The sequence below is a fragment of the Ascaphus truei genome, chromosome 9 (genome assembly GCF_040206685.1).
Source record: "Ascaphus truei isolate aAscTru1 chromosome 9, aAscTru1.hap1, whole genome shotgun sequence".
Lineage (NCBI taxonomy): Eukaryota > Metazoa > Chordata > Amphibia > Anura > Ascaphidae > Ascaphus > Ascaphus truei.
In genome coordinates, this window is record NC_134491.1 from 3545838 (window position 1) to 3557352 (window position 11515).

Here is an 11515-nt window from a genome sequence, read left to right on the forward strand (position 1 = left end):
CCTCGGGAATCCTCTATCTTCCCTCAATGGTGTTTGTTTGTCGTCGTTCCTTGTCGTCTGGAACGCTGTGCACCGTAGGTCGTCGGTGCTTTTCTCTTGTACGAGAACATCTCCACGTAATTTGGTGAAACGCCTTTGTGTCTCTTTGTTGACTGCCCTCAGGAGGTTGTTCTCTCCCTGGACATGACGAAGAACAGTCTCTTTTGTCCTTGTAAATCCTTTTGGGAAATGTCTCTGCAACGGTCTCCCCTTACGTGTGTGAACGAACAGTCCTTTTGACACTGTGGCTTCACCTGTAGGGCGCAGTCTTTTGCGGTTATGCCAGCCGTGACAGCTGGCTGCTTTATCGCTGGATACTCTGTGGAGAGGAATGACTGTACGTCCTAGCCGTGCTATTGCTCGCGAGAGGATCGTCCGATTGTTTATTGTATTTTGGATGACCCCTTTGTCGGTCACCTTTGGGAGGTTACTTTCTTCCTTTGGTGGAGTCGACTCGTCATCTTTGGTTATCTGAACCGCTAAGCATCCTAGGCCATTGTCACATCCCTCCGATGCAAGGATGTTTTTGTTGACCTCAGGGCTATGACCTTGTCTTTTCTCTTCACTTGGCCCTTCGGTCACTTGGAGATAGCCAAGACATGATTCAGAGAGAGATGTGTCCACATTCTGTTTACTACCGTTCTGCGGGTGTCAACATAGTCTCGTCCGTGCTCTTTGTCGGTGCACGCGTTGCCCACTATCACCCATCCTAGGTCAAGTCTTTGGGCATATGGTGCGTTGTGGGGTCCGTTAAGCTGTTTACGGACTTTATGTACCCTCATGATGTCCCTACCGAGCAGTAGCAAGATCTTGGCGCCTTGTTCTACCGGCAGGATGTAGTTGGCTATTCCTCTGAGGTGCGGGTAATGGCGTGCCATGTCCGGTGTGGGAATCTCGTCCCTGTTTGTGGCCATGTGGCTGCACTCGATGAGTGTGGGGAGAGCTATCTTCACTCTGTTATCCACCGAACGTATGACGTAACCGCTTGCTCTTCTCCCTGTTGACTCAGTTGACCCTGCACAGGTTCTGAGGGTGTAGGGTGAGGCATTGTCCTGTAAGTTGAATATGTTGAAGAACTCCGTCTTCGCCAATGATCTGTTGCTTTGTCGTCGAGGATTGCATACATCCGAATAGCCTTCTCAGGTTGTCCCTGGGGGTGCACTGCGACAAGGCATATTTGGAGCAGGACATTTTGTCACCTTCTTTTCCGCAAACCTCAGTGCGCTGAGATGTGACGGATGTTGGCTATCCTTCTCCTTTCTCCCAGCCATGCTCCGCTACGGAGGATGGGTTGTTGAGTTGGTGGGGTGTCAATGCCTCTGGGTGTAACGATGTCACGTGCTTGTCACTTTCGCACACCGTACATTTGATGTCTTCTTTACAGTCTTTGAATAAATGAGTTGTGGAAGCACAACATTTGAAACAAGCTCCCCATTCCCTGAGTAAGTTCTTTCGCTCCTCTATGGGTTTCATTCTGAATCCGATACACTCGTTAAGCGGATGCGGCCTTCTGTGTATAGGGCATTCTTTGTTAAGGTCCCTTGGTTTCTTTTCTCCCGCGATCGACCGATCGGGAGTAGTTTGGGTCGTGGGAGGCGCATTCGTCCTGCGGACCGAGATGGGTGTTTGGGTGTTACCATATCTCGCCACTGGTCTCTCTGTCCTCAGGCTGCTTGCACTGTGTGAGGTTTGCGCACCTAAGAAGAAGCTGGGGTCGTTCCTTGTCCTGGCTGCTTCGCGAATGAAGCTCAAGAAAACTGAGAATGGGGGGTAGACGACTTGTTTCTCCCCTTTGTATTTGGAGCCTTGTGAAATCCACCTTTCTTGGAGGTTGAAGGGTAGCTTCTCCAGGATGGGTCTTACTCCACGAGCTGAGTCTAGGATGTTGAGACCTATTAAGGAATGGTCTTTCCTTGCGAACTCCAGTTCTTGCAGCAGGTCTCCAAGATCTCGTAACTTCGAGTAGTCTTTAGTTGTGATCTTGGGGAAGCTTTCGACTCTTTTGAAGAGCAAATCCTCGACTGCTTCGGGGCTGCCGTAGGATTCTTCCAGTCTTTCCCACACTAGGTCAAGACCTACTTGGGGTTGGTGCGCGTTTGCTGCCCGCAGTCTATTCGCGTACTCCCTGGATTCGTTCCCCAGGAACTTGAATAGCAGGTTGAACTCTTCCCTTGCTGAGAAGTCCAAGCTCTTGATTGCGTCTTTGAACGTGAACTTCCACGTCCGGTAGTTCTCAGGGCGGTCGTCGAAGCAGATGAGCCCTGCTTGCACCAGGTCGCGCCGGATCATATACTTGGCTATGTCTGTCAGGCCTGAGGCATCGGCGTGCTTGTCCCGTTCTGAGGTAGTTGCTGGGAGGGTCCGTGCAGTAGCCTCTTCTTTGGCGTGGACGCGTGATGACTGCTGGTCGGTGTGAGGGGCTGTGTTTCCCCGTGTGGGTGTACCTGGATGGCGAGCCCGTTGTAGTGCATCCGTGTGCGCGCTGGCGTGTGGATCACTGTTGCGGCTGTGGGCTATCCCAGGCAGCATGTGCCATTGACCGAGCAGCGTCTTCTCATCGTGGACCTAGCGAGTCTTCGGTGTCTGTGGTGTCACTCCCTCCGTGTTGAGATGGTGCGCTGGTGTTTACGCTGAAGAGGCTCCTTACGTAGTCTTCAGTGCGTTGGACTGGATCCTCTGAGGCAATCCGTCTGTACGGTTGCTCCCCGCCGTCCTGTTGCGCGGCTGCATCTAGGACTTCGGCTGGGCTATAGCGGCAGCAGCTTCTCTTTCTTGATTTAGGGCCTCTAGGTTAACGTCCACCTCTGCCTTTTTCTGTGCAGCGGTGGCAGCGGCTGCAGCGGCTGCAGCGGCGGCTGTCTGCTCCTTCTCTTCCAAGCGGGCCCTTTCTAGTTTCATGGCTGCCTCTTTCTGAGCGTATGTGGCCCTGGCACGTGCGGCCTCTACAGTGGCTCGCGCCTTGGTAGCATTTGTGCTTGCGCGGGACGCGTTAGATTGCGCTGATCTTGCTGATCTTGATGAGTGCCTGGATGTGTTCGAGCGCTGCGATGCGGTCTCCATGAGCTCTTTTCTTACGCTTTGCGCGTCTGTGATAGCGGTCCGCACGCGGCTGTCACGTGTAAGGTCAATGTCATTTGTAAGTTTCTTTCTTGCAAGGCTTTCGCTGGTGTTGGCCCTGGTCAGGTAAGTAATGTATGCTTCTGACAGTTCTTGATAACGCGAGTAATTTGTCCTTAATTGCGTTATTGCCTGCTCGAGCTGTTGCGCATAGTTGCCAACGCTAGTAACATTGCGTATTCCAGTGTGGTTGTGCACCAGGCCAACTCTAATTTAGCGCGGTGCGCTTCAATGTCAGTGTCATATTTTTTGCGGGCCTTTTGTGTCAGTGTGACTGCCCGTTTGGGCCTTGCGCCTGCCTGCGCCTGTTGCAGTTGCGCAGCGGTCTCTGTGTCTGAGTGATCGCTTTCCTGCGTGATGTCTGGTGAGGCTCTGAGTTCTGCCATGCTGTAGGTGTGTGTAGGCCTTTTGCCAGTGCGTGTGGCGTGTGGTCTTTTACCTTGTCAGCGATGGGCGTCTGTCTCAGATGGTGCCGAGCGGTGTCCTGCAGCGTGCAGCGTAGGGGTAGCTGTACTCACAAGGTGTCCGGTGGCTCTGACCCGTGTCCTGGCGGGTGTTCGGTGGCGTGGCCCTTGATGGCGCTGGCCGTGGGGACGTGCGCAGGGGTAGGTTAGATGGTGGATCCTCACTATGGGGCTGTGCAAGGGGTGGACTCAAAAAGACAGAGAAGGCGATCAAGGCTCTGTGTGCAAAGTGCACTGTCTTTCTGCAAAGCTGCTGCCTTAGGTGTAGGGTTGAAGCTGGCTGTGCCCAGTGTGAATCTGCTGCTTGTCCAGAGACTATTCTGTATAGCATAAAGTCTATGAGTAGTGGATCCTGTATGATTCCCTAACACAGGTCTTTGTTTTACTGTGCTGTTTAAACTGCTGCTTGTTTTGCAGAAAGCTGTAGCTGTTTGCTGTATAGCTGTGTAGAGCTGCACTTTGTAGCATGAAGGCTGTGAGTGATAGCTTCTGCGTAGACCTCTAGTACACGGTCTCTCTCTTACTATCCTGAAGCTAGGGTCACGTGTTGAGGTATGAATAGCTTCAGTTAGCTTTAACTCATGTCTTCCCTCTTCCAAAGCATGACAAGTCCTTAATGTCTTTCTTAACTTTATTGCAGGAGTAGAAAACACAGGAACTTGTAGGTGTAGTGTAGGCAGAGAGTGCTTCTCTATGTGGGATGCTTCTATGAGGTTAGACTATGGTAAGAGAGAAAGGCCTTACCAGGGGTGGATGCAGACAGGACAGTACTCACTGTGATCTAGGGTAGAAAAGGAAGTGAGGAGCAGTGTGGGTAAGGGAATAGCCTTGGGACAGACTATCTTAAAACAAACAGATGGGGGGGGCAGACTAGCCCATTCTGGAGAGAAAGGCTGGGGCTGCTATGGCAACTCACAGAATGTCTGAGGGAACTAAAATATGTAGCAATAATGTTGCATTTTACATGTAGAGTTGCTGCTGGGACAGGGGAAACTGACAGGCAATAAAACAAGGGAGAAATGGATCCCATATCTAAAGGAAAGACAAAGGAATATGGAATCTAGTTCCAGGACACACCCACACCCACACTTTTCTCTTCCCCCCACCCCACCCCACACCACACTTTTCTCTCCCCCCCACCCCACCCCACACTTTTCTCTCCCCCCCCACCCCACACTTTTCTCTCCCCCCCCACCCCACACTTTTCTCTCCCCCCCACCACACTTTTCTCTCCCCCCCACACCACACTTTTCTCTCCTCCCCCCACCCCCCACTTTTCTCTCCCCCCACCCCAAACTTTTCTCTCCCACCCCAGACTTTTCTCCCCCCCCCACCCCAGACTTTTCTCCCCCCCCACCCCAGACTTTTCTCCCCCCCCCCACCCCAGACTTTTCTCCCCCCCCACCCCAGACTTTTCTCCCCCCCACCCCACACTTTTCTCCACCCCCACCCCACACTTTTCTCCCCCCCACACACTTTTCTCCCCCTCCCACCCCACACTTTTCTCCCCCCCACCCCACACTTTTCTCTTCCCCCCCACCCCACACTTTTCTCTCCCCCACCCCCCCACACTTTTCACCCCCCCACACTTTTCTCCCCCCCCACACTTTTCTCCCCCCCACACTTTTCTCCCCCCTCCCACCCCACACTTTTCTCCCCCCCACGCTTTTCTCCCCCCCCCACGCTTTTCTCCCCCCCCCCCCACACTTTTCTCCCACCCAAAACTTTTCTTCCCCCCCACCCCACACTTTTCTCCCCCCCCACCCCACACTTTTCTCCCACCCCACCCCACACTTTTCTCCCCACCCCACCCCACACTTCCCCCCCCCACCCACACTTTTCTCCCCCCCCCACACTTTTCTCCCCCCCCACTCCACACTTTTCTCCCCCCCCACCCCACACTTTTCTCCCCCCCCACCCCACACTTTTCTCCCCACCCCACACTTTTCTCCCCACCCCACACTTTTCTCCCCCCCCACCCCACACTTTTCTCCCCCCCCCCACCCCAGACTTTTCTCCCCCCCCACCCCAGACTTTTCTCCCCCCCCACCCCAGACTTTTCTCCCCCCCCCCACCCCAGACTTTTCTCCCCCCCCCACCCCAGACTTTTCTCCCCCCCACCCCACACTTTTCTCCCCCCCCACCCCACACTTTTCTCCCCCCCACACACTTTTCTCCCCCCCCACCCCACACTTTTCTCCCCCCCCACCCCACACTTTTCTCCCCCGCCCCACTCCACACTTTTCTCCCCCGCCCCACCCCACACTTTTCTCCCCCCCCCACCCCACACTTTTCTCCCCCCCCCCACCCCACACTTTTCTCCCCCCCCACCCCACACTTTTCTCCCCCCCCCACCCCACACTTTTCTCCCCCCCAACCCCACACTTTTCTCCCCCCCAACCCCACACTTTTCTCCCCCCCCACCCCACACTTTTCTCCCCCCCACCCCACTTTTCTCCCCCCCCCACCCCACACTTTTCTCCCCCCCCACCCCACACTTTTCTCCACCCCCCACCCCACACTTTTCTCCCCCCCCACCCCACACTTTTCTCCCCCTCCACCCACACTTTCCACCCCACACTTTTCTCCCCCCCCACCCCACACTTTTCTCCCCCCCCCACCCCACACTTCCCCCCCCCCACTTTTCTCCCCCCCCACCCCACACTTTTCTCCCCCCCCCATCCCACACTTTTCTCCCCCCCCCCCCACCCCACACTTTTCTCCCCCCCCACCCCACACTTTTCTCCCGCCCCCCCCACCCCACACTTTCTCCCCCCCACCCCCCACTTTTCTCCCCCCCCACCCCCACTTTTCTCCCCCCACCCCACACTTTTCTCTCCCCCCACCCCACACTTTTCTCTCCTCCCCCCTCCCCACACTTTTCTCTCCCCCCCCCCACACCACACTTTTCTCTCCCCCCCCACACCACACTTTTCTCCCCCCCCCACCCCACACTTTTCTCCCCCCCCACCCCACACTTTTCTCTTCCCCCCCCACCCCACACTTTTCTCTCCCCCACCCCCACCCCCCCACACTTTTCTCCCCCCCCCACACTTTTCTACCCCCCCACACTTTTCTACCCTCCCACCCCACACTTTTCTCCCCCCCCACCCCACACTTTTCTCCCCCTTCTCCACCCCACACTTTTCTCCCCCCCACGCTTTTCTCCCCCACACACACTTTTCTCCCCCCCCCAAACTTTCTTCCCACCCCACACTTTTCTACCCCCCCACGCCACACTTTTCTCCCCCCCACCCCACACTTTTCTCCCCCCCACCCCACACTTTTCTTCCCCCCCCCCACCCCACACTTTTCTCCCCCCCCCACCCCACACTTTTCTCCCCCCACCCCACACTTTTCTTCCCCCCCACCCCACACTTTTCTCCCCCCCCACCCCAGACTTTTCTCCCCCCCCACCCCAGACTTTTCTCCCCTCCCACCCCAGACTTTTCTCCCCCCCCACCCCACATTTTCCTCCCCCCCACCGCACACTTTTCTCCCCTCCCCACCCCACATGTTCTCCCCCCCACCCCACATTTTCTCCCCCCACACTTCCCCCCCCACGCCACACTTTTCTCCCCCCCCACCCCACACTTTTCTCCCCCCCCACCCCACACTTTTCTCCCCCCACCCCACACTTTTCTCCCCCCCACCTCACACTTTTCTCCCCCCCCCACCTCACACTTTTCTCCCCCCCCCACCCCACACTTTTTTCCCCCCCACCCCGCACTTTTCTTCCCCCCCCACCCCACACTTTTCTCCCACCCCACCCCAGACTTTTCTCCCCCCCCACCCCAGACTTTTCTCCCCCCCCCCACCCCAGACTTTTCTCCCCCCCCACCCCAGACTTTTCTCCCCCCCCACCCCAGACTTTTCTCCCCCCCCACCCCACACTTTTCTCCCCCCCCCACCGCACTCTTTTCTCCCCCCCCCACCCCACACTTTTCTCCCCCCCCACCCCAGACTTTTCTCCCCCCCACCCCAGACTTTTCTCCCCCCCCACCCCAGACTTTTCTCCCCCCCACCCCACACTTTCTCCCCCCCCCACCGCACTCTTTTCTCCCCCCCCCACCCCACACTTTCTCCCCCCCCACCCCACACTTTCTCCCCCCCCACCCCACACTTTCTCCCCCCCCCCACCCCACACTTTCTCCCCCCCCCACCCCACACTTTCTCCCCCCCCACCCCACACTTTCTCCCCCCCCCCCACCCCACACTTCTCCCCCCCCACCCCACACTTTCTCCCCCCCCACCCCACACTTTCCCCCCCCCCCACCCCACACTTTCTCCCCCCCCCCACCCCACACTTTCTCCCCCCCCCACCCCACACTTTCTCCCCCCCCACCCCACACTTTCTCCCCCCCCCCACCCCACACTTTCTCCCCCCCACCCCAACACTTTCTCCCCACCCCTACCCCACACTTTCCCCCCCCCACCCCACACTTTCTCCCCCCCCCACCCCACACTTTCTCCCCCCCCCCCACCCCCACACTTTCCCCCCCCCCCACCCCACACTTCCCCCCCCCCACCCCACACTTTCTCCCCCCACCCCACACTTTTCTCCCCCCACCCCACACTTTCTAACCCCCCCCACCCCACACTTTCTCCCCCCCCCACCCCACACTTTCTCCCCCCCCCCACCCCACACTTTCTCCCCCCCCCCCCACCCCACACTTTCTCCCCCCCCCACCCCACACTTTCTCCCCCCCCCACCCCACACTTTCTCCCACCCCCCAACCCACACTTTCTCCCACCCCCCACCCCACACTTTCTCCCCCTCCCACCCCACACTTTCCCCCCCCACCCCCACTTTTCTCCCCCCCCACCCCCCACTTTCTCCCCCCCCACCTCACACTTTTCTCCCCCCCACACTTTTCTCCCCACCCCTACCCACACTTTCTCCCCCCCCACCCCACACTTTCTCCCCCCCACCCCACACTTTCCCCCCCCCCCACCCCACACTTTCTCCCCCCCCACCCCACACTTTCTCCCCCCACCCCACACTTTCTCCCCCCACCCCACACTTTTCTCCCCCCCCACCCCACACTTTTCTCCCCCCCCACCCCACACTTTCTCTCCCCCCCCCCCACCCCCCCACACTTTCCCCCCCCCACACTTTTCTACCCCCCCACCCCACACTTTTCTCCCACCCCACACTTTTCTCCCCCCTCTCCCCCCCAAACTTTTCTTTCCCCCCCACCCCACACTTTTCTCCCCCCCCACCCCACACTTTTCTCCCCCCCCCCCACCCCACACTTTTCTCCCGCCCCACCCCACGCTTTCTCCCCCCCCACCCCACACTTTCTCCCCCCCACCCCACACTTTTCTCCCCCCCACCCCACACTTCCCCCCCCCCACCCCATACTTTTCTCCCACCCCCCCACCCCACACTTTTCTCCCACCCCCCCACCCCACACTTTCTCCCACCCCCCCACCCCACACTTTCTCCCCCCCCCACCCCACACATTTCTCCCCCCCCCCCACCCCACACTTTCTCCCCCCCCACCCCACACTTTCTCCCACCCACCCCCACACTTTTCTCCCCCCCACCACCCCACACTTTTCTCCCCCCCCCCCACTCCACACTTTCTCCCCCCCCCCACCCCACACTTTTCTCCCCCCCCACCACCCCACACTTTTCTCCCCCCCACAACCCCACACTTTTCTCCCCCCCACCACCCCACACTTTCTCCCCCCCCCCCACCCCACACTTTTCTCCCCCCCCACCCCACACTTTTCTCCCCCCCCCCCACCCCACACTTTTCTCTCCCCCCCACCCCACCCCACACTTTTCTCCCCCCCCCACCCCACACCCCACACTTTTCACCCCCCACACCCCACACTTTTCTCCCCCCCCCACCCCACACCCCACACTTTTCTCCCCCCACACCCCACACTTTTCTCCCCCCCCACCCCACATTTTCTCTCCCCCCCACCCCACACTTTTCTCCCCCCCCCACCCCACACTTTTCTCCCCCCCCCACCCCACACTTTTCTCCCCCCCCCACCCCACACTTTTCTCCCCCCCACCCCACACTTTTCTCCCCCCCCCACCCCACACTTTTCTCCCCCCCCCCATCCCCACACTTTCCCCCCCCCCCACCCCACACTTTTCTCTCCCCCCACCCCACTTTTCTCTCCCCCCTCCCCCCCACACTTTTCTCTCCCCCACCACCCCACACTTTTCTCTCCCCCCACCCACACTTTTCTCTCCCCCCCCACCCCACACTTTTCTCACCCCCCCCGCCCCCACCCCACACTTTTCTCACCCCCCCCACCACACACTTTTCTCCCCCCCCAAACTTTTCTCGCCCCCCCCACCCCACACATTCTCCCCCCCCCCCACCCCACACTTTCTCCCCCCCACCCCACACTTTCTCCCACCCACCCCACACTTTCTCCCCCCCACCACCCCACACTTTCTTCCCCCCCCCACCCCACACTTTTCTCCCCCCCCACCCCACACTTTCTCCCCCCCACCACCCCACACTTTTCTCCCCCCCACAACCCCACACTTTTCTACCCCCCACCACCCCACACTTTTCTCCCCCCCCCACCCCACACTTTTCTCCCCCCCCCACCCCACACTTTTCTCCCCCCCCCACCCCACACTTTTCTCTCCCCCCACCCCACCCCACACTTTTCTCCCCCCCCCACCCCACACCCCACACTTTTCACCCCCCACACCCCACACTTTTCTCCCCCCCCACCCCACACCCCACACTTTTCTCCCCCCACACCCCACACTTTTCTCCCCCCCACCCCACATTTTCTCTCCCCCCCACCCCACACTTTTCTCCCCCCCCCACCCCACACTTTTCTCCCCCCCACCCCACACTTTTCTCCCCCCCACCCCACACTTTTCTCCCCCCCCACCCCACACTTTTCTCTCCCCCCACCCCACACTTTCTCCCCCCCCCACCCCCACCCCACACTTTTCACCCCCCACACCCCACACTTTTCTCCCCCCCCACCCCACACTTTTCTCCCCCCACACCCCACACTTTTCTCCCCCCCACCCCACACTTTCTCCCCCCCCACCCCACACTTTTCTCCCCCCTCTCCACCCCACACTTTTCTTCCCCCCCCACGCTTTTCTCCCCCCCACACACTTTTCTCCCCCCCCAAACTTTTCTTTCCCCCCCACCCCACACTTTTCTCCCCCCCCACCCCACACTTTTCTCCCCCCCCACCCTACACTTTTCTCCCCACCACACCACACTTTTCTCCCCCCCCACCCCACACTTTTCTCCCCCCCCACCCCACATTTTCTCCCCCCCCACCCCACATTTTCTCCCCCCCACACTTTCTCCCCCCCACCCCACATTTTCTCCCCCCCACACTTCCCCCCCCCACCCCACACTTTTCTCCCCCCCACCCCACACTTTTCTCCCCCCCCCACCCCACACTTTTACCCCCCCCACCTCACACTTTTCTCCCCCCCCCCCCCACCCCACACTTTTCTCCGCCCCCACCCTACACTTTTCTTCCCCCCCCACCTCACACTTTTCTCCCCCCCCACCCCACACTTTTCCCCCCCCCATCCCACACTTTCCACCCCACACTTTTCTCCCCCCCCCCACCCCACACTTCCCCCCCCCACCCCACACTTTTCTCCCCCCCCCACCCCACACTTTTCTCCCCCCCCACCCCACACTTTTCTCCCCCCCACCCCACACTTTTCTCCCCCCCACCCCACACTTTTCTCCCCCCCCACCCCACACTTTTCTCCAGCCCTCCCCCCACCCCACACTTTTCTCCCCCCCCCCCCACTTTTCTCCCCCACCACCCCCCACTTTTCTCCCCCCCCACCCCACACTTTTCTCTCTCCCCCCCACACTTTTCTCTCCTCCCCCCACCCCACTTTTCTCTCCCCCCCCCACACTTTCCCCCCC